The 27,835-nt window shown below is 31.6% G+C and overlaps 1 protein-coding gene, 1 long non-coding RNA gene and 1 pseudogene across 14 annotated transcripts in view; 2 read left to right on the top strand and 1 right to left on the bottom strand.

Moving 5' to 3' along the window:
- Window positions 1–27,835, bottom strand: part of LOC145241536 (unconventional myosin-VI-like) — a 381,082-nt gene that overhangs the window by 164,482 nt on the left and 188,765 nt on the right. For 2 of the 13 annotated variants that reach the window (XM_080104589.1, XM_080104592.1), the window contains exon 1: window positions 9,574–9,710. The exons of the other annotated variants lie outside the window; for them this stretch is intronic. The gene's annotated coding sequence lies outside the window, so the exon portion shown is untranslated. Of the gene's footprint in view, window positions 1–9,573; window positions 9,711–27,835 lie in introns of those variants that run through there. 13 annotated transcript variants of the gene reach the window in all.
- LOC145241538 (uncharacterized) lies at window positions 9,507–21,245 on the top strand. Its single transcript, XR_013862570.1, has 2 exons — window positions 9,507–9,710; window positions 21,059–21,245. It is a non-coding gene; the product is annotated as an uncharacterized LOC145241538 (long non-coding RNA).
- On the top strand, window positions 10,071–10,188 carry LOC145241742 (5S ribosomal RNA; annotated as a pseudogene).

The following is a 27,835-nucleotide window of genomic DNA, read 5'->3' as shown; positions in this document are numbered from 1 at the left end:
ATACATAAATATATGTACATAATATATATTATATTTATACATTAATATATATATATATAAATATGTATATGCATAAATATACACAAATATATATAAATATTATATATACATATATTTATCTACATAAATATATATACACATTTATGTAAAAATATATATATATATGCATAATATATATACATACATTTTTTTATAAATATATATACATATATACATAAATATATATACATACATTTTTATGTGTATATATACATAAATATTTATACATGCATATAGACATAAATATATATAAATTACATATATATATATATGCATACGTATTATATACATAAAAATACATATATATACATACATATATGTACATATATATACTTATATATGCATATACAAGTACATATATACATATATGTAATTAAATACATATTTTATATATATATGAGTGTATTTAGGCAGCATTTCTTCATTCAGGCAGATATTGTTAAAAACAACAGAAAGCTTCTGTTTAGTAATAGCTTTTTTATTTTTTCAATGAAAATGTATAGTTCAAGCATTTTTCTTTTTTCGAAGGGTTTGCGGTTTCAAACTTTTCGTGAAATCGTCTTCACATCATCAGGAATGTGTTTTAGTCTCGGTTAGAAGTTATGGGAAGATTTATTTAAATAGTAATTTGGAGTGCTAGGGAAGTTCGTTGTGAGTGCTGACAGTAGTAGGGGCGTTGGTGTGGTAGGGGAAAGTGAAGAGAGCTTGCCTGTTCTAGGGTCAATGGCAAGACCGGGTGGGTGTTGGGAAAGGGAAGGAGTTATGCGAGGCATTTGAACGTATTGGTACTATTCTGAAATGTCGCCCGATTCAGGCTAGGTTTTTGTGTTTTGATATAAATAGTTTCAAGGATTTTAATTTTTTTACATTCGTTTCGTCGTGTTGCATTTTGGTGTTGTTAACTAGAATTTCTCTGAAATTTGAGGGGGCAGTGATGTTTTTTATGTAAATGTTGGAAGATGGCACTAGATAAAAAATTTGAACTGAAACTATCTGTTAGCCATGACCAGGTAAAAGGCTTTAGTAATTTTAACCATATTCTCAGTATAACTTGTACATGGACTCGTGGAACAATGAATATAAGTATTAAGTATAATCATGTTACTTATTAGGGACCATACGTCAGTAGCGATTAAGTTAGTTAAGTGAATTTTGGCAAGGGCAAGCTTTAGTGCATGTTAGGATAACCATGACCTGCAAATAGAATCGTTCCTTGAGACGATTGACGTGAAGTTGAGACAGAAGGCAGAAATCAAATGCCGGAAACAAAACAGAGAGAGAGAGAGAGAGAGAGAGAGAGAGAGAGAGAGAGAGAGAGAGAGAGAGAGAGAATGAAGAATGACGGATGGAAAGAAACAAAAATTTTTCAGATCAGTCTCTCTGGGAAGCCTTGCGAACCAGACACTGCCAATAATGTAGGAAAATTGGATCTAAGGCGAATGTTATTTTTTATATATGTCCGTTTGTGACGTTTCTGAATTTTTGAAAAGATGTTTAAGGCTCCTAAAATTCGTACTAGAATTGTCGGCAAGGACCCATGGTGCAATGGTTAGAGTACTTGGAAAAATAATTTGTAAAAAGTCATATTCTCCTGAAGGTTCAATTCTTAGTGTGGGCGACTGAAAAATACAATTGCGAATTACTTAGAACCTCTGTCTAGTCATGGGTGACGGAACAAGAGTGATGTAAATAAAGGGTTCTGCTCGAAATTCCATCCAAATTTTCGAGTTCGACAGAAACATTCCCGAGTTCAACAAGATACACCTGAAGAAGATCGGAGGTTACATCGACCAAAACGCTGTGAAAATCACACTCAAGATGAGAGCAGTAGTCTGATAAATCCAAATAATACGAACTGTCCATTTGAGTCAACCATTTCAAGTTAGAAAGTCACATTTAAGAATTACAAAACAAGGTTAGTCTCTTTCTCCTTAATTTATTTTCTGCAAATAAAACCTTGAAGAAAACTCAGCAAACCTCTTTTGGTGTATTATTTCCTCTATAAAAACGAAGTTTATTGTATAGCAACCGCTAGACAAAACGGCAGAATTTTAATCATCTTAGTTGAACAGATGAGACAATAGATGACCACTCATGAAACGTAGTGAATGAAAAGACGCCATATAAGTATCCAGTGCACGTATGGATAAAAAATGAAAAAACGCTGTATAAATACCCAGCGCATGTATGGATAAAAAAAAACCCTCTTTAATTGTTATTGAGAATGTTACAATCAGTTCAAAGTGAACCTTCTGAAATGTTGAGAGATTAGCATTCAACATGAGAACAGTAGTCCGAATAATCCAAATAATCCAAATTATCAATCCTCATCTCAAAAATTTGTAAACGCAATACGTTTGAATTGATTTTAAAAATATAGGAAAAAGACCTGATTAATCAGCTTTAGTATAATAACAGAAGATAGATAAACTATGAAAGATAGATATAGAAGCGAAAGTAATAGAAAGAATTGAAATAAGAACGAGCGATGAAACAACATAAATTGAGGGAGAGTTATAGATACCATATATCTATATATATCTATCTATCAATATCTATATATCTATATATCATATATCTATATATATATCTATATATCATATATCTATATATCATATATCTATATATCTATATATCATATATCTATATATCATATATCTATATATCATATATCATATATCTATATATCATATATCTATATATCATATATCTATATATATAATATGATATATCTATATATCTATATATCATACATCTATATATCTATATCATATATCTATATATCTATATATCATATATCATATATCTATATATCTATATATCTATATATCATATATCTATATATCTATATATCATATATCATATATCTATATATCTATATATCATATATCTATATATCTATATATCTTATATCTATATACCATATATCATATATCTATATATCTATATATCATATATCTATATATCATATGTCTATATATCTATATATCATATATCATATATCTATATATCATATATCATATATCTATATATCTATATCTATATATAACTTTATCATATATCTATATATCATATATCATATATCTATATATCATATATCTATATATCTATATATCATATATCTATATATCATATATCTATATATCTATATATCATATATCTATATATCTATATCATATATCTATATATATATCTATATATCATATATCATAAATCTATATATCATATATCTATATATCTATATATCATATATCTATATATCTATGTATCATATATATATATATATCATATATCTATATATCTATATATCATATATCTATATATCATATATCTATATATCATATATCTATATATCATATATCATATCTATATATCTATATATCATATATCTATATATCATATATCTATATATCATATATCTATATATTATATATCTATATATCTATCTATATATATCATATATCTATGTATCATATATCTATATGTCATATATCTATATATCATATATCATATATCTATATATCATATATCTATATATCATATATAATATACCTATATATCATATATCTATATGTCATATATAATATATCTATATATCTATATATCATATATCTATATATCATGTATCATATATCTATATATCTATATATCATGTATCATATATCTATATATCTATATATCATATATCTATATATCATATATCTATATATCATATATCTATATATATATATATATCATATATCTATATATCATATATCTATATATCTATATATCATATATCTATATATCTATATATCTATATATCATATATCTATATATCATATATCTATATATCTATCTATATATATATCATATATCTATATATCTATATATCATATCTATATATCTATATATCATATATCTATATATCTATATATCCTATATCATATATCTATATATCATATATCTATATATCTATATATCATATGTCATATATCTATATATATATCATATATCTATATATCTATATATATATCATATATCTATATATCTATATATCATATATCATATATCTATATATCTATATATATATCATATATCTATATATCTATATATATATCATATATCTATATATCATATATCTATATATCTATATCATTGAAAAAAAGATGGGCCACTTGTTTAGATAACTGAAAATAACGGCAAATTGGAACAATTAAAACAAAGTTTTTATTTTGCTCTGTTTTTTTAATATAAGGTCAATCCCAGAACTAATCTATATTTTAGGAAGTAAGTTTTCACATCGACGTGTGAACTCAAAGTCTGAAAATTGTTTTAAACTTTAAAAGTAACGAATCTATGTCAAACTAATAACCCAATATGAACGTATAAACTCCTATAAAGTAGCGGCATCAACAACGTACATCCTAGAAGACTGGAAATCCACGCGCTGAAATCACTTTAAGCCTGTTGCAATCTTTATAGATTGCAGTTTGTTTTTAGGAAAAAGCTTTTAGGAAATAAAATTTGATTTCTTCAGATAATAATAATAGAAAACATTGACAACTGAATATTAAATTGAACGGGCAAGTTGAAGGTAATATAATTTTTGGTGCAAGTCTATAATTCAAACTAATTTTAAAAATACAGAAATCACGGAACGAAAATGTCACATTCCAAAAATAACGTAAATTGATCAAGTATATATATTTTTTAATATATATAGAAAATCATTTGTTACGAGTTTTAGCGATTCATAGTATATAGAGGCTTACAATGCTGATTCTTGAATATCAGTAGTTCGGATTGAGTTAGCTCCCTTTATTAAACATGGCGGATTAAACACAACGTCTTGTTTCCTCTTATAATGTTTTTTTTTTTTTTTGTTAAAAATACTTTATTAGGTACTTGTACAGTTTAATCAAGACATTAAAAAATAAAATATCAAAAAAAGGTTATATTGTACGTATCCGTAATGGAACGAAGTTCGCCGAAAAAATAAATTTCACTTAATTTTTTCTCCCCGTGGCGTGTACAACAATTTTTAAGATGGCTGACTTCAACGCGCTCTCATAAAAACGTGTTTTTCCGCTGTAAAAAAAAAAAAAAAAAAAAAAAAAAAAACTACTTGATCAAATTAAATGAAATTTATTTTCGGAGATCTTCAGTCCAAAAAGATACGTACAATATAACCTTTTTTCGATATTTCATCTTTTAATATCTTGATTAAACTGTATAAGCATCCTTTATTAATTTACGTAATTTTTGGAATATGACATTTTCGTTCTGTGACGGATGTGTACATCATAAATATTTTTCTGCATTTTTGCGTAATTAGGTTGAACTCTGGACTTGTCCCTATCTTTTTTTTTTTTTTTAAACTTTAGCAAATCGTCAACGACAAAGAAAAAATGAAAAAAAAAAAAAAAGGAAAAAAATTCTTTTATCTTTTATTTTGTTTTAATTAAAAAAAATGTGATTTTTAAATTAACGCCCCTTTCTTTTGTTTGTTCTCATTGGATGACAATGCAATGACATGTTCAGTTGTCATGGTTACAGTGAAGAAAAGCAATGAAAAGACGGAGGGGGGGGGATAATAGCTAAAAGGTGTGGAAATCAGGTGAGCTGAGTCAGGATTACATAGCGAGGGTGGAGTACAGTGTGATAAGAAGGGACTCTCAAGTAATAGAAAGGCGACGGTGGGGAGGAGCTGTTTAAAGTTTTTCCGTGTGTGAAGTGGGGAGGGGGGGGAGAAAAAAATCGAGTAAGAATATTCAAAGGTACATTCTGCATTACCCTGTGTCACATTTTGTTTTCGTAGGGAAACAAATAAATACCATGATTGGACTCTTGCATCCTATGTTAATTTACCGAAAAATAATATGAGTTCCTACTGAGATATATTTTCTTCTTCTCCTTCTTCTTCTTATTATTATTGGCTCACAATGAGCTTTCATACAGGTCATCAAAGATCTCTCCTTGAAAACAACCTGTGGTGTTCCCTGGAAGCTGGGTGACAACACGTCTCCCCAGATTTCCAGTACTTTCCACCTCTTTCGATAACATTTACAAATGAATTTGTGTTATCGTAACAGCCGCTTACCATTGATTTCTCGCGGGCAGCGGCCATTGGTTTCCACTGGAATTTGGGTGGCAATAAGCCTCTCTAACGTACCAGTTCTCTTCGCACTTGTCCAGCGGAGGTCTAGTCAGTGCTCTCTCCTCTGTCTTTCCATCCTTCTTGACCCTTCTCGGCTATTTGGTATCACTCTTTTTTTTGGGGGGAGGGAGTGGGAGGCGGTGATGGGGCAATGGGAGGGGGATAGAGAACTTGTATAAATGCAGCTTTAATGTTCTCGGTTCCATGTAACGCTTCTTCATATTTGGCCTCTGCAACAGTTTGTCTGGCCGGCGCATATGGCTCATGCGTATAAGTTTCGGCATTCAAGTTTTTTTTTTTTTAATTATTATTTCAGCTGTTTATATTATTGTTATTCGTTGCATCTTTCTAGCCATTCCTCTGATTCCAATTTCTCCTATTCTTTTTTTTTCAAAGCTTTTCCTCCTCCTCCTCCTCCTCCTCCTCATCATCATCATCATCATTATTGGCTCACAAGGAGCTTTCACACAGGTGTTCAGAGATCTTTCCCTGAAAACAGCCTGTGGTGTTCACTGGAGGTTGAGAGGCAACAAGTCTCCCCAGGTTTCCAGTACTCTCTTCCTCTACCATTTGCAAATAAATTTGCATCATTTCAACAGCTGCCTGCCATTGAATTCTCGTTGGCAGCACCTATTGGTCTTTGCTGGGATTTGAGTGGCAATAAGCCTCCCAAGTTCCCAGTTCTCTTCGCACTTATTCGGCTGATGTTTGGTCAGTTCATCGGTCTTTCCTTCCTCCTTGACTATTTGGTTATTTGGTTTCGCTCTTTTTTTTTGGGGGGGGGGGAGGGGGGTGATATGGCAATGGGGGTCGGGTTGGGTTAGAGAATTTAAAGATATGCGGTTTCATTGGTTTGTTTTACAATCCACAGAGGTAAGAAATGTTGTCGATCCCCCCCCCCAAAAAAAACAAATATATAACAAATAAATGTTACCAAAGCGAGATAAGTCACTTTTCTACCTAACTGGATGAGTTTTTAGCGTTTTTATTTAATGTAAAATGTTTATTCGGTTTCGAAAACAAGTAATATTGAACGCTACGTGCGAAGGAGAAAAAATGGCCGCGAAGTTTCTTTACATTTTTGAAGTTTTTGACAATAACTTAAATAAAAAGTAAAGCAAAAGGGTGGTAAAAAAAAAAGATGAAATATATATTACCGTGACATTTTTTTTTAAATGTAAAGAAACATCGCGGCCATTTTTTCTTCCTCGCACGTAACGTTAATTACTACTTGTTTATCGAACCGAATAAACATTTTATTTTAATTAAAAACACTAAAACCTTATGCAGTTAGGTAGAAAAGTTATTTTTTGTCTTTGTTAACATTTATTTGTTATATATTTATCTTTTTGACAACTTTATCTTTCATCTGTGGATTGTAAAACAAACCCATTATTATTATTATTATTATTATTATTATTATTATTATTATTCACTCAAACAAATAAACAAAAACAAAAACCAGCGAAACAAAAAAGTAAAATGATTCCCGGATAACGCCGGGTCTGTACAGCTAGTTCGTCATCAAATGAGCCCTTACCGGAAATGAAGAATATGCGTCAATGCCCTATTGTGATAGGGATCAGGTTTATAGGAAATGCGGAAACTGGATGGGCAGTTAGGTAACAAGTTGTTTACATTAAATTTGAGGTCCTGCATATTTGGTACCATGAGCAGAACAGAAATTCCAATTTTATGTGTGTGTGTGTGTGTGTGTGTGTGTGTGTGTGTGTGTGTGTGTGTGTGTGTGTGTGTGTTCTATTTTGGAAGGGGTGAGTACTATCTTCTTTTTAAATAAAAATATTTTTTTCAATAAAAAAATATATTTTTTAAAATAATAAAAAAAATTTTTTAAATAAAATATATATATATTTTAAATAAAAATATATGTTTTTAAAATAAACATTTTTTTAAAAAAATTTTTGTAATAAAAAATATACATGAAATAAAATAATTGCTTTTGGAAGGAAAATGTATTTATGTATAATAATCCCATAGACCTGACTTTTAACACTCACGTCGCACATTCACAGTCTTTTCTAATACGTAGAGATATTAAAATATGTCGCGAAACACATGTTATTTAATATATTTATAACAAAAGATTTAGTGAAACAAATTTAAATAAATATTTTTATAAATATTTTAAGTGTTTTAAATAAATTCCCTAAAATATTTAAATATAAAATAAAAATAAATATTTAATAATAAATCATATAAATTAATAATCGATTGAATGAATAATAAATGCAATTAAATAACTAACTATTGAATATTTAAATATAAATATAATATAATTGTAAATATAATTCTCTAAAATACTTTACTTTTCGTCTGACATATTGACAATAAGGAATCTTAACTCATTGCTCTAAGCGAGGTAACTCACTTTTACTCAGAATTGTAAGAATTTTTTTTTCAACTACTTCATTTAATATAACAAAGTTTTATATTATTGTTAAGAAAAAATGATATATGTTTTAATCAGTTTAGTAAACTAAAGTTACCTGCCCGAGAACAATGAGTTAACATTCCGAATTGCTGACATATTTTACATGCTGTTCCAAATTTTATATTGACTAGTATCACTCAGCAAAAGAGATAGCCATATCGGAAATATGCCAGTATGTCGGCTTATTTACTAATTTTAGAAGTGTGTTTGTTTTTTCGTATTATATACGCAGCAAGCACTAAATTGATTTTAACAATACGATCAATATATATCACATTTCCGATACAATTATCATGTCGGGAAACGACGTGATTCCTATCATTCCTTATTTTGAAGATTCACTTGAGAAAAATGGTTTTAGTCGTGTTACAGGTCTTTGTTAAAAAAAAACAATTACATTAAACTGTTTATTATTGTTGTAAGCAATAAACACACTCAAGATTTCAGTACTTATGTAGGCACTGAATATTGACGAATCAAGAATCAGTTTCGGAAGTGGCTGAAGAAAGTCGCGAAAACGAAACATAAAGAGGCCGACGATACTAAGCATGCAAAGGTTTAGGTTAGAGATAAGGTTTTACAAACTTTAACAGCTCAAAAAAAAAAAAAAATTAATAAAAAATGTTGAAAAAAAAACAAAACTTCCGCAACAAAAAAGAAAAGAAGGTGGTTCCAAGTAGTAAACTACTTCGACTATTTCCGGAACTAATTCGAAATTGTCTGCCAGTATTTGGAACAGCTCATTCCTTACAATTACTGTTCAATGACCAAAACCGTTATTTTAATACTAAATTAAACTTTTAAAAATATTATTTAAAAAAAAGAAAACAAAAACAAAAAAAAACAAAAAACAAGCGAAACAGAAAAAAAAAAAAAAAGAAAAAAAAAAGTCCCGACTAAGGCTGGGTCTGTACAACTAGTTCGTTATAAAATCAATCCTTACCGATAATGGAGAATGAGTGTCGATGTTTATGTCAGCGTCATAGCAAATCAGTTCTGAGTCCTGTCACCGACCTAGCAGCAAAGATCTGGTTTTACAACAAATTAACATTTGAAACGGAATCCCCCACCCCGGAAAAGGTAAGAAAGCTATAAATAAACTTTAGTTGAAATTCCTAATCAATGCGACGATATATAAATATTTTCAACAAGTTTCACTAGCAAAGATTTTGTCTATTTAGTTGTGTTGTTACATAACGTTATGTTCTATTTATTTTTGAAACGGGAACGAGAATTCTAACACACACACACACACACACACACACACACACACACACACACACACACACACACACACACACACACACGTATATATACATATATATCTGTACATATACATATAAATATATATATGTATTTATATGTATATATACATATTTATATGTATATATATACATATACATTATACATTTATATGTGTGTGTGTGTGTGTGTGTGTGTGTGTACGGCATAATCACGTTGACACACTGGTTCCTGTTAGATCACCAAAGTTAAGCAGCGTTGAACCTGGTCAGTACTAAAATGGGTGACCATTTGGGAATCCCAGGTGCTGTATGTGCTCTCTGTTTATCTTGGTATTGTTTCGAGTCGTCCTGGACTACTCCTTACCACTGGACTCAAGCAGTGCCGATTTAGGAGAGGTGAGGTGAGGATTGCGCAATCCTTGCCTCATAATTACACGTGCAGCTACTCTTGCTGTTATACTTTGTCTCCGAATTGAAGCAATTATTTCAATTAGGAGACAAAATATAACAGCATGCCAAAAGATAGGCTGACTAAACTTAAACCAAATTTTACAATGGAGATAAATATCTGCCTTACTCACGACTAAAATGCTAGTTTTATTTTGGTGTCTTTAACGTCTCGTCACCTCCTCTATTTTTGCTGATGAGGAGACTATGTTTTAACAGACAAAACTTCTGTCAAATTATTGTCAATACTTTTCAATAAAATGAACACCGTTTCCGAAATGATCGTACAATCGAGTTAATTTTGTTTGTTTTTCCTTTTGAAATTGAATTTTAATTCACGATTATTAATCGTTTTACTCAATTTTAATATAGCTCTAGGATACCTATACCTATTGAGCTTATTATACATCTAAAGTACAATGAGCACTGTTTTCTTTTAAAAGTATTAATACATTTACTAGTACATTAAAATAAACTCTGCTCTTTAGACACCAGTCCTAGTTCCCCCCCTTTCTCTCTCTCTTTCTCTCTCTCTATAAATATATGTATGTATATATAAAAATGTTGTTAAACAGCACAGCATTTTCTTGTTTGACAATTTTCCGTTTTATTTTTTCCAGTTTTCGAATAATCTTTCTTGTGTTATATGTAAAATGGTGTAAAAGTGTTCCGTAGTCTGCGAGCGCTTTCGGCGTTTCCGCCATCGTCGGGCTGGTTATATAAAAAGTCGTTTTAAAATTACGTCGAATGATAAGGTCGTGTTTTAAAATTACATCGTACTATAAGATCGTTTTTGGCTTATGTGGGCTATTTATATACAAATTTATTGGACAGGTTTTTTTTGGGTTTTTTTATATACATTTTTTTATATATATTTTTTTATATATACATTAACAGAGGCATTTTAAAATATTTTTGCTAGATTCATAATTTATATTGTTTATTTTGGGTTGTCTCACTTTTATATACAATGCCTCCAACACCTTCAGTCTCCTAACGTTAGAGTCTGTTTGTAAAATTTTGGTATTAATTACGAGATTAGTTGTTTTCCGTTTTTTATAATAGATAATGAACTTCAACCCTCTACCTCTAGATAGATAGGTAGAGGGTTGAAGTTCATTATCTATTATAAAAAACGGAAAACGACTAATCTCGTAATTAATAACAATATTTCGCAAGCGGACAAAGTGTTGGAAAAGAACAATGTAATTTATCAATTTAATTGCCCAATAGAAGAGTGTATCTCTAACTGTTCCTCTTACATTGGTCATACTACCAACACGTTGTCCCGTAGACTAACGCTTCATCTTTCCGATACTAGCTCTATCGCGCAACATTTAAAAAAAACATGGCTGCCAGCATTCTCAATTTAGAAACATCATGGTAGAAAATACCAAAATTTTACAAACAGACTCTAACGTTAGGAGACTGAAGGTGTTGGAGGCATTGTATATAAAAGTGAGACAACCCAAAACAAACAATATAAATTATGAATCCAGCAAAAATATTTTAAAATGCCTCTGTTAATGTATATATAAAAAAATATATATAAAAAAATGTATATAAAAAAAAACAAAAAAAACTGTCCAATAAATTTGTATATAAATAGCCCACATAAGCCAAAAACGATCTTATAGTACGATGTAATTTTAAAACACGACCTTATCATTCGACGTAATTTTAAAACGACTTTTTATATAACCAGCCCGACGATGGCGGAAACGCCGAAAGCGCTCGCAGACTACGGAACACTTTTACACCATTTTACATATAACACAAGAATATATATATATATATATATATATATATATATATATATATATATATATATATATATATATATGTATGTATGTATATGAAATATAAATGTATATGTATATATATATATGTATGTATATATATATATGTATGTATATATATGTATGTATGTATATGAAATATAAATGTATATGTATATATATAAATATGCGCGGCTAGTCTCCCTGAAGGATTAAAAACAAGACCTTCGAAAGGGCGAATGAACTCTTTTTCTGGGTCAACGGCCAACTAGCACCGTGTATATTTGTGTCTGTGTGTATATGTGTATTGGGGTGGAGAGGGCTCCCGTAAGCCGTGGTGAAGGCAACCTTTCTAGGAGAAGCAAATCTCTGATTTAAAAAAACATAAAGCGGAAGACCATTACCCGCATTAAGCTGGTCTGCAGTTTAATTTGTTGCTGGCTATCTTGCTCTTGCTTGTTGCTGGATCTCAATATTTTGAACCGAGAGAGAGACTTAGCTATCGTACAAAGCTAAGACTCTGTAACATCATATTTTTATAGATACTCCCTCGGGCATTTGGGCTCATGGATTTTAAATGTTTGAGGGAGTGGCACTCGTCTGACAAGACGTTGCAATCATCATATATATATATATATATATATATATATATATATATATATATATATATATGTAAATTTATTTTATATATATATAGTACTCTGCATATATGCGTTTTATCATTATTATAAAAAAATTGTGAATTGATTGGATTGTTGGCGAGGCAAACTATCTAGAGCTCAATGTGATATTTGTTACTTTGGTTTTGTGCATGTTTTGCGCAGATGAGTGCTCTTGCTGGTATAAAAAAAACATATATAGAGAACCAAATATAAAAATATAAATGAAAAGCCAAAACAAGTGTACGCATAATAATAATACTGAAACTTTGAATTAAAATATGCATCTAATCTTAGTGAAGCAGAATATTATAAAATATGTATGTGTATATATGTGTGTGTATGTGTGTGCACGTACACACACACACACATATATAGTCATCCACAGACAGTCTGTTTCACAGCTGTTCAGTACAGCTAGATTAGCAACTCTCTCAAGCCAGGGTTGAAACTCGATCGCCTATGCGATAATCAACTAATTTCTTTTTGGCTGCTGCAAAGATGGGTATGCGAAATTACAATAATTAAATATTATCTAAAGAGCATTACTTTACTATCAATAATTTCCCCCACTCTTTATCTGTGCCTAAACCTAAACGTAGATTCCATGAACAAAGCTTCTTTCTTAGAACTGCACGCCTGTGGAATTGTCTTCCGTTTTCCTGCTTTCCGGCTGACTACAATATGGTTGTGTTCAAGTCTAAAGTAAATAAGTTCTTGATGAGCCGTTCCATATAAGTTATTAAATTTACCAAATTTTCATTACTAATGATTACTATATTGACCAATTTCTACTGTACACTCTTTAACCCTTATCCTTGAGTGGCCTCTGGGCCTTGATAATGTGGTGATGCCTTTGTAAAAAAAAAAAAAAAAAAAATTACTTTATACGTTAGCGGCAGTTTGTTATTTCTCTGCCAAATTTGCTCAATTCAAGAGAGGAAATATTTATAGTAATCCACAGACAGATTGTTTCGCTGTATCACAACTCTTCAGTGTGGCTAGACTAGCAACTACATCAAGTCAGGATTGAAACTCGATTGCCTAGGTAACAGTCAGTGCTTCTAACTGTTACACTATTTGGCTAGATAGTGAGAAAAGAGGTAAAACTACAAAACGAAAAACTTCAGGCTTGATTTGATGATTTTGACAATTATAGTTTCTATGTTTGACAACATTTTGGAGGAATTAACTTTTCTTTGTTTTTTTTTTCATACAATTTAACATTTAAAATTGTATATTGACGATTAATTGACTCAAATCCAATCGAACATGTGGAACTCTACCTCTGTGCTATCTCATCTAACCCTAACGTCTCACTTCGATCACAAAAGAAAAAACATACATCTTCAATATCAAAAAGGATATAAAATTAAGATCAGTTCAGGTTTTGACTGTTCAGATCTAAATATGGGAGACTTGATTATTGGATTCAACCCAGACAATAAGAAATATTGGCCAAGACTGTTGGCACAAAACTGGACTTTCCAAACATTCTCCGGGCAAGTACCAAATTTAAATCAAGAATCAAGCAAGACAGTGTGTGAATCAATTGCAGAAGCCAAGATAAGGCATAGAAAGGAAAAGTTTAAATGTACGTGAAAAATGAGGTTGGTTTTATTGTTTATTTCAAAAATTACTGGGTGTCCCCCACCTCCTCCTGAAAATATGCTCGAATTCTATTTGATAAGTGCTTTCCTTGAGAAAGTTTCTTAAACGAGGCGAAAAATCGAAATCAAATAAGTATAATCTTTTTTTTTTTTTTTGCAAATCAAGATGGCTGCCACTTTTCAATCTGCCCCGCTATGAATCTTTTTTTGTGAATCAAGAGTATCGGACAGAAAGTAAACTTTCAAGTGTATAAATTGTTTTGGATGACCAACTTTGTTCAATGAATGCTTTTCTTGACAAAGTTTTGTAAATGAAACGAAATATCAAAATAAGATCAACAGAATTCTACGCTAATTTTCTTTTTTTGTCCTTTCTACCTTTATCTCCGTTTTTATAGTAGATCTAACAGGGTTTTTCCATAGTCTGTAGCAGTATCCATGAGGGCAATCATAAACTGTATTTATTAAATGAAATGCAATGTAGCAATATTTGATTAGAATTACATAGTAAAGTATTAGAAAAATTATAAAAATAGTTTTATTTTCATCTATATATAAAAGGCAAATGTGGCGCGTGCATTGTTGTATGTCCAAAAAAGGCTTTTTTCGCCGAGGTTCTCGGGAGGGGGGGTTACTATGCCTTAAAACTGTTTATATACCCCCTAAATCATAATATGTATGATTTGCGAAGGGATGTCATCTCTAAATTTATTTGGATTGACTTTTATAAAATTTACGCTATTTCATTGTGTCGCGTGTTTGTTCAGCTTTTTAGTATAAAGTGAAACTAATCGAAGCGAAGGCAGTTCCTCAGTTTACACGCCAGGAATGTCTAGAAAGCAAATCAAGTTTGATCAATACGGTGAAAACCGTCATATCAGACAATTGCTTTTCATTTGGACACTCCCATTTTTTATGAGGAGCTGGTTTTTTCCCCCCAACAACTTGGAGAAACAAAAAAAAACTGCCTCGCAGCCAAAACTAAGTGCGGAATTCCATTTTGACCTCATTAACTTTACGCACATGTTAATTCACATTTTTATCATTAAATTTCATCCATTTTCATTCTCCTATCTTCTTAATAAGTCATCACACTTTTTTTTTTTTTTTGCTTTTGCCTCAAGGATTAGGGTTCGATCCTACCTCCCTCCCCAAAACTTTATTTTTCAAAAACCTTGGCAACGCCGGGCACCCCGCTTAGAAGCTTTAGCATCGTTTGTTTCTTTTTTTTTTGGGGGGGGGGGTTCCATCATGTTCGCTGTTTTTTAGTTTTTGTTTTTGTTCTTCCGATTTTTTAAAGAAGTTTTAACATTGTTTTTTTATAATATTTAAACAGAGTAATTACTTTGCTTTGTTTTGATTTACCCCCCCTCCACACACCTCTAAACATCCGAGCAACGCCGAGCACCCCCGCTAGTTTTTATATAAAAGTCACTGTGTGTATGTGTGTGTGAGTTCCTTCCTCATAGTTCCGAAACAATGGAGTCTACTTTTTCAAATTTAATACGTAGGTAATTTATTTGTCTGGCAGTGTTCTTAGATATGTTTTGTACAGAATTTCATCCGAGAAGTATCAAAAATAAAAAAAATTGTCTTTTCTCTCTTTTAAATAAAAAATAATAATTTTTACAGGGGAATATTTTACGTTACACTGGTCAAGGGAAATAATAAAATCTCAGCAAATCGTTTCTTCTTAAAAACAGATGTATTATAATCTTGAGGTGTAGTTTAGTGGTAGAGTATTTGACTACAGATCGAATAATCCCCTGTTCAAGCCAGGGTGTATCTTATTCTTTTATTTTCATTTTTTCTTATTAATGAATTCAATTTATGATAAAAGAAGAGGTACTATTTAAAATTGCCGCAAATCATTTCTTCGTTTGCATTTTTAAAACTAAACATTAAGCAGAAGTGATTTTCCCAGAGCATTCATTGTCAAGCCCAAATAACAAACACAGACAGAATTTGATGAACGACATTATCATAAACAAACACAGACAGAATTTGATGAACGACATTATCATTATCATTTATTTTTTTGCAAATTAGTTCACCAGGCAAACTATTCCTCATAATATATAATATTCAATAGAAGATTGATTCTATAATAATATATACGCAATCTGCATAAAATAAAATATAATGTTTAAGTGTATTGTATGACTGGGTAACGCCGGGCGTACAGTTAGCAATATATACACCTCTATAAATCTACACACACGCACACACACGCACACACTCTTTAGTAGAGTGTGGTAGAAAGAAAGCTAACAGTATTCAATAATTTCATAAGAAAAACATGATATTCATTTATTAATGGTGCTAAAGAAGGTTAGGACAATTCAAGAAACCATTTATATTACATCCTTTAGGCCTTCTCTTTGCAAGCAAAAAGAAAATCTTTTAGGACTTAATGTGGCTTATATTTGATACTTTCTGTTTCTCATTTAATTTTTTCCTCTCGTTTTTTATTTTGTTGTGTCCCCGCCATATTTCTATTTCATATTATTTTTTTTAAATCACAACTATATCTCGATTTTGCTCTGTTGATCGAGGTCAGCTGATTCTTTCACTTTTTAATTCATTGTGTTAAATTTTGCTCTATATTTAGTTATTATAAAACTCTGTATCTGCAAATATATATATATATATATATATATATATATATATATATATATATATATATATATATATATATTGTATTTATTTGCTTCCTCACCAAAGCAAATTAAGCACAAGGCCGTTTTTAATGTGGGGTAAAAACCAGCTCCCCTAATAGTAGGCAAAAAGAGGGCACTCTGGTTACCAAAAATAATAATTGTCCCAGCATAGAGGGTTTCCCCTCCATTGACTGGTACAAATTATTTTAAGTGCAGCATCTGCAGAACAGATACTACACTTTGAGGTATTTATTTGCTCCCCCACTGAGCAAATTAGGCACAAGGCCGATTTTTAAAGTGAGGAGTGAAGGGGAAATGGGGACCAACTCCCTGGGGAGTAGGGGAGCTGGATATTGACAATTGGTATGAAGGGTTGCCCCTACATTGACCAAGGTCTTATATGTGGGTTCACCCCCACATATGGTCTTTGCTTGCAGTATCTGCCGGAACAGATACTACACTTTGATCCCGGCCCGAAGGCTGAGTATATATATATATATATATATATACATTTGATGGCAGCAAATTCGTTTTCGAACATTGCTTCTGTCAAATCTCGAGTCTCTAGATAGAAAATTGACAGAGTTATTTGGTAGGGAAATAGACACAGACACACACAGACACATACACATACACACATACATTTTCACTTTTATAGATATATAGATAGATATATATGTGTGTATGTGTGTGTGCGCGCGTGTGTGTGTTTTGTATATTGAAATTGTTTTTCAAATTAAATTTCAATAAAGAGTATACATTTTTGTATCTCTTTAATCTCGTAAAATAATACGCATTTTGATGTAGAATTAAGTAATAGTTTTTGCCGAGGTATTTGGCAATGGATCTGATTTGTGATTTTTGTCCTGTTTTCTTTTTTTTTTTTTGTGGAATTCGCAATCTTTTATTATGATTTGCATTTTGATAGGCGCTTTCAAAAATTTGCTTCTGATGATAGTTTGAACGGACTTCAATGGAACATAATCCCCTTCCCTCACCAAATTTTTATCTGTGGGGTTATCTCAAATCTGACAAAACAACACTCAGAATATTCTTGACCTGAAGAACGCCATCACAGCTAAAATCAGATCAGTTGCAAGGGAAGAGTTAGTCAGAGTCATTGACATCGTTTACATCACATCCAGGTATGCTTATCATTGAACCACAATTAAAGACTGTTGGGCATTCATGACTTGATAGGAAAGTGAAGCATAGGCTACGACTTATTTGTACCAAATATAGTTTGATAGCAGAACGGATTGCAAATTTTATTAACGATTTCATGGGCTGCTTTTAGGGGAGTTGGAGAGATCAAGGTAGCCAATGTCCTCCTTTCCACCAGGCAAATAGCAGACAAGTTGCCTGTGTTTTAACAGGCATGGACGTCCATTATCACTAGAGTAGCGCTCAAATCATCTCCACTATGACGTCAAGTATACATTGAATTTATTTTTATTTGGTTGAATTTTATTAAAGACTAGCGGGTGTACGCGGTGTTGCCTGAGTGTGCGTAAGTACCCCGGAGGGGCAGATAAAAAGTGGTAGTAGCAGAGAGGGGGATCAAAAGAAACAGTAGACAGTTTGGATGAAGAGAGGTGTTAAAAAAAAGTGGTATTAGGCAGGCAGACTTGAACCCATAATGCGAAGGGGGGAAGAAGGTGAAAAAAAAGTGACGCCTTTACCGATGCATCCATGGCAAAACCGGAAGTCGCAAATGTCACAATAAAGTGTAGTCAATGCAATGGTGACGAGGATTTGCTAAAATGTCGGTGAAAAAAGCGACCCCTCCTTGTACAAAACGGCCGAGTTGAGGGTGAAAGAATGAATGTTTTTAGCCAATTTTTCGATATTTGTCGTTCAAGGCATCGAGCTTCAAAACGATATCGATCTCGTGTGGATCCGTCGTGTGCGTCGAAAGTTTTTGTGGGACATACAAACACACACACACAAACATTTTCGCTTTTATATATTAGACTAGCAGGACTACCCGGCGTTGCTCGGGACCGTATAAACAATGAAAAAAAAAACAGATATTGAACATATGTTTTATTCTTAGGGGAGAGGAATCTTTCATCTCAAGTTTTAGCGTTACAAACAAACATTTGTCTTTTATATATATAGATAATGACAGGTTTTTTTTTGGGCCCCCCCCCTCGAAGATAACTGATCAGTTGACCAACTTTTAGTGGTCCGTTTGACGTGAAAGTTCGATATTTGTCATCCGGGTGATGGGGCTTCGATATGATACCAAATTTGTCAAGTTTGGTTCTGTCTTTCAAAAGTTTTAGCGTTACAAACAAACATACATACATACACACAGACGTTTGGCTATATATATAGATTTCATGGTGTATTTTTTTCTGAGGGAATCACTGTTTATTACAACACTAGTAGTTCGACCATATTTTATTTCTGCCCCCCCCCATCCTGAACAAAAATCAATAATGAATTAATAAGCAATTATTGGGAAACTGTAATGTCAGGGCAAGTCTAATATATTCAATTGTGACAAGGCACGAGCATAAAACATGAATATTTCATAAAGGAATATTGAACGAACTCGAACGAAACTCGGAAGATATTTATTTCATTAAAGTTTTGTATTTTCATATTTTCCATTGTTGTCCTCATTTTGATGTTTTTTCTTTTCACAATATTTCGGCAGTTTTACTCTCCTGCCTTTTTGCACTGTATTTTGTTGGAATGGGTAACAGGATTGTGGAGTCAAAGGCGTGGGAAGGAGTCGAAGTCGAACTTTTAAGAACACTAAGAGTTGGAGTCAGAGCCAGAATTTTTTTAAAATCTCCGAAAAATCAACAATCAATCTGAAGATTGGAAGATTCCAAAATAAGGAGTCAAAGTCGGACATGTAAGAATTAAAATAAAGAGTCAGAGATTCAGATCTTACACTTTCCGACTCCGCAAAGCTCACAATAATCTTCTCAGAAGATTTGTTCTCAGTTCGCATTTCTCTAACATAGCGCAAATGCATGAGAAGTGACGTCATCAGTGGAGGGAAAAAATGTGTTCTAAAGATGGGAAATTCTTGGAAAGAAACTCTGTTCATGGAACTTCCGTTTGATGTTAGCAATAAAAAAGAGTCGAATGTTGGTAGATTTTAAAATAATGAGTCAGAGACAGATTTATAAAATGTTTAAAATTAAAGTCGGAGTTTGATTTTTTAATCTCAAAAGAATACGTAAAGAATGTGAATATTTGAAAACTTTAAAATAAGGAATCGAAAAGTCAATCTTGTAAGAATGCTCGGATTGATGTCAGAATCAGATTTTAAAAAATTTTTTGAACAATTAATACACATATTATTTAATTGGAATTCATTATTGAGATGAACTCGTCTTTATTTATTAATTTATTTTTTGCTGACTATTTTCCTCATCTTTCTTAGTTGTTTCACAACGTTTCAGCCAACTATTCTTCTGGCCTTCGTCAGGTGGTAATTTTCACCCAGAACCATAGAGGCCCGTGGCGCAGTAGATAGAGATGTTGAATCTCTACAGTTCCAGGTGAGAATTGTCTGAAGATAGCGGTTTCAATCCTACCCAAAGCCGGCCAGATGCTTACTTGGCCAAAACATGGTGAAACGACAACTATGGATGGCAGTATTTGCTGAGAATGCAGTTAGGAGATTCGGAGTTTCTATACCGCCGCAGTTACCACCTGACGAAGGCCAGAGGAATAGTTGGCCGAAACGTTGTAAAACAACAACTAAGAAAGATGAGGATAATAGTCCGCATAAACAAATTAATAAATAATAAACAATCTGAATATTGGAAGATTTTATAAAATAAAAAAAGTTTTGAAATTCGATGAGTCAGAGTTGGATTCTGACCTTATACTAGGTTGAGAAAAAAGTTCTTATGGAATTTTTAATTTTGATATTAAATGATGTATTTTCAAATGAATTTTCGTTATAATACCTTTACTTTATATATCATTTTAAAGAGCGTTTTCTGCTCTATCTAATCGTTCAAATTACAATCGTTTTAAAACAATTATTTCTTCTTTTCAGAACGTTGAATATAAGATGGAGAAGAAATTTGCACAATTTTCTTATTTCAATTCAAGTTAGGCCGAAAAGCCGCTGAAACAGTCGTTGATGTCAATGAAGCGTTTGGTCCAGGAATCACTACTGAACGCACAGCACAATGGTGGTTGTAGAAATTTCGTGGTGGCGACAAGAGTCTTGAAGATGATGAGTGTAGTGATCGACCACCAGATGTTGACAACGATCAATTAAGAGCTTTAGTCAAAGCCAATCTATACATAACTGTCCAAGAACTTGCTTCTGAATTAGACGTAATGTATACAACGATTTCCAACCACTTGATACTTTTGCCAACCTGATACTTTTTGACTCCGCAACCCTATCAAAAATCTTCTAGGAAGATTTTTTCTCGCTCCGCATTTCTGTTACATAGTGCAGATGCACATATGTAAATGCATGAGAAGTGACGTCACCAGTGGGCAGAGAAAGGACTATAAAAAAAGAGAAAGACAAAGATCTTGTGAGAGACGAGATAACGTTTGAGATCTAGTGAGAGACGTGGAGAACGTTCTAGATCACATGGGTGACGTCAGAACCATAACCACGAGGAAATAAATGTTGTTGTACAGAACCAAAAAGCGAGTTGGAGTTATTTCATATTCTTTGCCTTGGTCTCCTTTACAACTGAAATTGCACACAAGGTGTGCTGATACGCGGACAATGTTACGTTTCGTCTCTTCATTTCCTTCAACAATTACAAGAAACTTTTTAAACCACCAATTGCCATGACTGGGAGCTTATCATTCAAACTCCTCATTTTAACATTCACAGGTAACATTATTTGAAACTAAAACATTCAATACATTGCCAAGGCTGCTGCAAAGAAAGGGGGCCGGTGCAAGAAAACAATTCACACTTGAAACTATTCTGTATCTCTACAAATCACCATTTGATACAGTCGAGTATTGTTCCCACATCTGGGTCGGTACCAGCAGTCTTTCACTCTTAATAAAGGTTTTATAAAAAGATTATTCGATCTAATAGGTCCTGCCCTATCAACTAAGCTCCAACCTCTGTCCCATCACCACAATATTGGATACCTGTGTCTGTTTTACAAGTACTTTAATGGAATGTGCTTTGACGAACTTGCAATACTTGTGCCCCCTAAAATAAATATTACTGACTAACCTGAAAAACAGCAAAATTCCATCTCTTCACTGCAGAAGACCTGGGATAACTGAAATCCTTCTACTCTAATAGTTCCATCTATTGGACTGTTAGCCTTTGGAATTGCTTCCTTGTTTCTGCTTCCCTGACTTTATTAACATGCTGAAATTTAAATGTGATGATAATAGATATCTCGCTTCTCAACTCCTCACAATTCCCTGTAGACATGGTACCAAATAGTAGCCCTTTACGTTCAAGTGGCAATATTCCCCCAAAAAATCTATTGGTATAATCAATTTTGGAATATCAATTGATCAACACCGTTTTTCTCTTTCCAACCCTCCTCTTTCTCCTCTGCATAGCCTATCCGTCTCTAGTTTTACATACACACGCACATATACATATAACTCTTCTTTATATAATAGATTCCTTGAGTGATAAGTTACCATTTTCTTTTCAAATTAATACGTAATAACACAAAATAAAAACGACCTTCTTAACGAAACCTAGCCCAGTTGGACCCTAATGAATAAATAAATTTTTTGAATTTTAGATATTATTCATCCGGAGAAACACTAATCAAAAATATACCAACTTTGTTGGTATTTGTTTTATAGTTTTTGAATAAGCTGAACATGAAAAACACATATACACACTAACAACTGCTCTTTATATAATAGATTAACAGCATTCTCTTTACAAAATCAACTTTGATTCTGGTTCCTCAGTTTCGTTTCTGAAGTGTTAGAGCATGTTCTTAAGAAGAAAAGCGTATTTCGATTCAGTTTCTTTCAAAATATAATTATTCTGCTTTGGAAGATGATTTTAATAATACCTAAATAGCAATAGTAAGAGACATAGGAGTGAGTACACCTAAAACTGCTTAGAAATACTGTAAAGACAATCCAGACACCGTTTATTTATTGCTAAGGCAATTTCATGTTTCTACATATGTAACCAGCCTCCATCCTACCTTTTGAATAGGATCATCCAATTGCCGAAAATGTGATGCAAAAATGTTATTTTTAAAGTTTCGTCTTATGTCGTTGTCATGAAACTTAAATTAAAATACATTTTTCTGATCTTCAGTTGAGGATCAAAGTTTTATTTGAAAGGCACAACATATTCTCCAAATACAACCTTGTTTCCCCCTCCCACTTAGATCACACTTCCATTTAGAGAACTACATGCTTGTTTTCCATTCTGGACAAACTAGAAAACTGTGAATGATCTATTATTTAGAAAGAATTCGGAGGGTTTTACTAACCAAACGTTTTAATCTTTGTTCGCCTCCTCCGTTTTATACTAATGAACTTTTTGTATTGAAATATATTCTTTAAAAAGTAAACATTTCCAATAAATTTTTGTTTATCTTAAGTAGGACGTCCCTAATGTAAATTTGGTATTGTGGTGATTGAGATGATTCTGGTTAAGAGTTGAATAGACATTTTTATCACTTTAAACTAAGGATGACCAATGTAATGCATTTTCCCCACACTTTTGATGGCCTTGTGCCTAATTTATTTTGAATGTATTTTCGAAATATTTTCTGCAAATAAATACTTAAAAGTGTGATATCTATTCTGTTAAAAGATGATAAAATAATATTATGGGGTCTGCATTCACACCAGGCTTTTTATAGACTGGAAATAACCATAAACTCCTATGAGGATTTGGGAGAGAAACCCTACCTCCTATAATCAGATATACTAGTAGGACGTAGAAATTCAACAGTGGCATATTTTGCTGCTAGGCATTCTGTGGACATTCAGCGTGAATGGAGACCCCGCGATATTATTGTATCCCTTTTGTTAAAACTGTAAAAGTATTTATCTAAGTAATCTGGTTAATGTAGTGTCAGAATCTATCTGATTATTACGGTTTATCTTCAATATCTTTATAGGAGTCTGTGACATATTTCTATTGTATGGACGCCCGGTGTGAATGAAAACCCAACATTATCATTTTCGTTCATCATACCATCTTTAGACAGAACAGATAAAACCCTTGGATCCTAACTAGAAGACCAAGAAGGTATATTTTAGTTTTACATATGGTCCAAAATCGACATCATGTTTTATATCTATTTTTATTTTTTTATATTGCGTCTTCGGTGATCAGGAGATCCTATTTATTAAAGAATTAAAATTAGTGTATTTATATATTAATTTAATGTTTGTAGTATGTTATCACCTTCAACCCTTCTTTTTCCTCTTTTTAATAAATAGAATCTCCTGATTGAATAATTTATAATCTGGAAAGTGTGACACACGTACGTACGTTACGGTATTAATATATAAACTTGCATAACCCGTGGAAATTCCATGATAGTTGAAAATTTTTAAAACACATAAATAAAACGGATAAAAAATAAAAATAAAAACAAATAACGAATTTAAAACAATTTTTTTAGCAAATCTTTTTTTTAAACCTTTTAAAGCTAAAAAGAATTCATTTAAAAAAAATTACATTTTTTTAAATGAAAATTCAATACACAACACAGTAGGGTTTTTTTCTGAATAATTTTTATATAAATTATAAAGGAACTGATGTCAATTCACTTGCACATTTTTTTTTAATTTTAAAAGGAATCTATAATAATAATAAAAAACTTACGGTCTCCTCTTAACACGACATTTTTTTAATTATAAAATAAAATAGCCAATTTGAAACCGTAAAAAGATAGTCATGTATTTTTTTTTTTTTTAAGTTTTGGAGATAAAAGTGTTTTAATGATTTTTAACTGATAAAGAGCGACTATAAAAGGAGGTAATTCGTTTCTCATTAATTAATGTTTGCGCTAATGATGATGTTTTTTTTTGTGACATCAGACAAGTAAATTAATATTTAGATACTGGGCATATATTGAGCATTAATATGTAGATAAGTATGATTCAATTTAAAAAAGGCGGAAACTTTGTTAATGTCGGACGTCCATAGAATGGAAATATTTTCAAGCAAAGCAGCGAAATACAACAGGTGGAAGACATAACTATGGAAGTTCTACAAGTTCTGTGAGTTAATAATATACCTCCTGTAAAATCAATATTTTATTCTGGCTCGTCAGTTTCTTTTATTTCCTTTTTTTATTTACTCTTTTTCACCCCAAACAAGACGTATTCCTACTTGGATGTAACAGACTACTATTTGGAATCATATTTGACAAGGGGAGTTGAGTAGCAAGATGTCTGTTCACACACATACATATATGCATATACATTTTCAGATTAGATCAGATAGAAATTGCAAAGATCAATCATCAACTTGTAAATACAAGTAGTTCAATATTCATTGAAAATAGCTACATATATATATTTTTGGATTTGATGATAGTCTGAATCGACTTCAATAGGCTTTTAAACTTCTGCATGTCAATACAGTCAGGGAAACAGGAAACAGGGAGGAAATTCCAAAGCCTAGTAGTTCGAGGGAATGAAACTATTAGAGTAGAAAGCTTTCCAGCATTTAGAAACCATAACAGTGAAGGGATGAGATTTTGCTGCTTGTCGGTTTGATTCAAATTTTCTTTTAATTGATTAAACCGTCTCGGAAGATTTTTAAAATGGAAGCATTTTTCGATAATGAGCTAAATGAGAGAAGCAACAGCAAGCATAAGTAAAACTGCTTAGGATTACACAAGACAAGAGAAATAATTCAGAATTTGAGTCTGCTAATCTAAGTATTAAAATAAATTGCTGGAAATTCATTTACATAAAAAAAACGATATAATAAAATATTAAAACAAACTAAAAAAAACAGAATTTGTTTAAATTTAATGAGTAAATGATAATTGAATTTCAAAATGTCAAAATCTCAGGTACACAATGAAACTTGCAAGAATTTAGTTTTTTAATGTTTTATTTTTAAAAAGACACTATTTTCCGATTTGATTATTTATTTATTTTTACATGCGAAATAAAGTTTATGTAAAAATAAATTGCCTGAGAAATGTTGAAAGCCAGTTTGCTCTAAATAATTTACGTGTCTGAAATAGGATTCAACAGTAAATTAATTCTACCTGTCGCATAACGGGTATTCTTCTAGTATATATATATTTTATTTTTATTTTATATATATATATATATATATATATATATATATATATATATATATATATATATTTATATATATATGTGTGTGTGTGTACATATATATATATGTATATATAAAATAAAAAAGGAACAAACCGTATTATGTGTTCACCAACGTTTCGTCTTTATTTCGAGACTTCCTCTGGGTGAATAAATAAATAAAGACGAAACGTTGGTGAACACATAATACGGTTTGTTCCTTTTTTATTTTCTCTATTTTGTCGGAATACTATTTCCATTATTTTCATCATATGTATATATGTATGTATTCTTCTAGTATAAACGTGTGCGTATATGTATATATATGTATGTATATACGTATATACATGTATGTATATATGTATACATATATTTACATATATGTACCTGTATTTATGTACATATATTTATAAGCATATGTGTGTGTGTGCGTGCGTGCATACATATGTATGTATATATGTATCTATATATCCTTCTAGTATACACATGTATGCGTATATATGTGTGTGTGTTTATAACAATAATATTTTTATGAATAAATATTAACAATTTATATATAAACATGATGTAATTGCAGTTCATTAAAACGGACATTTGATTTTTTTATTTTCTTTTAATATATGCACTTTCATTTCGCCATGAAAAAGTGAGCGAACAAAACACGTGCTTTTCTAGTCGTTCCCACCCCGCATACGAAACCATTTCAAGTGACGAAGGGTAAAGCCAAAACGCAAATATCAAGTCAAACGACCATCTAAGGTTTACGTTGCCACGTGAAATGAATTCAAAAAGTAAACGTTCACGTTCGGTGTTTTCTTTAGGTCATCAGACATGATAATTTATATATGAAAAATTAAATTACTATTAAATTCTATGATTTTAAATAAATAATATGACTAGAAGCATTTTTTCTGTCATTTTTGGTGGAGGGAGTACACTAGTATTATAATAGTAATGCTAGTGATGATGATGATGATGATGATGATGATGATGATGATGATGCTTTTGCTGCTACTGCTGCTGATGTTGATGATGGTGATGATAATGCTTATGATGATGACGATGTTGCTGCTGTTCGTGACGATGATTATGATGATGATGATGATGACGACGACCGTGACAACGATGCTTCTGCTGATAACGATGATGATGACGATGATAATTATGACGACGACGATGACAGCAGCATATTCTTTCCATGAACTTGACTCTCGAGTATATATCCGACACAGTTAGACACAATTAATCAACCGAGGACCACATCACTCTACATAAAAACATATAAGATATCAATGGATATATACCTGAGAATCAAAACAAAGAAAAGAATATGCTGTTGTCATAGCCCTAATGATGATGTTAACGAGAAGGATGAGGAGGCGGAGGGGGGAGGGGGATGATGATGATGATGATGATGATGATGATGATGATGATGATGATGATGATGAAAATGTTATATGTTTGTGATTTCTCAGATAATAAAAAAATATTATTGTATTATTCAGATTAATTAGACTACTATCTCGAATTTTGTTCATTTAATGTAGTTCGATTATTCTCGTTC

The sequence above is a fragment of the Euprymna scolopes genome, chromosome 20 (assembly GCF_053919585.1).
Source record: "Euprymna scolopes isolate OS-2025 chromosome 20, ASM5391958v1, whole genome shotgun sequence".
Taxonomy (NCBI): Eukaryota; Metazoa; Mollusca; class Cephalopoda; order Sepiida; family Sepiolidae; genus Euprymna; species Euprymna scolopes.
The sequence above is the reverse complement of the archived record's forward strand: the minus strand, read 5'-3'. Positions and strand labels throughout refer to the sequence as shown.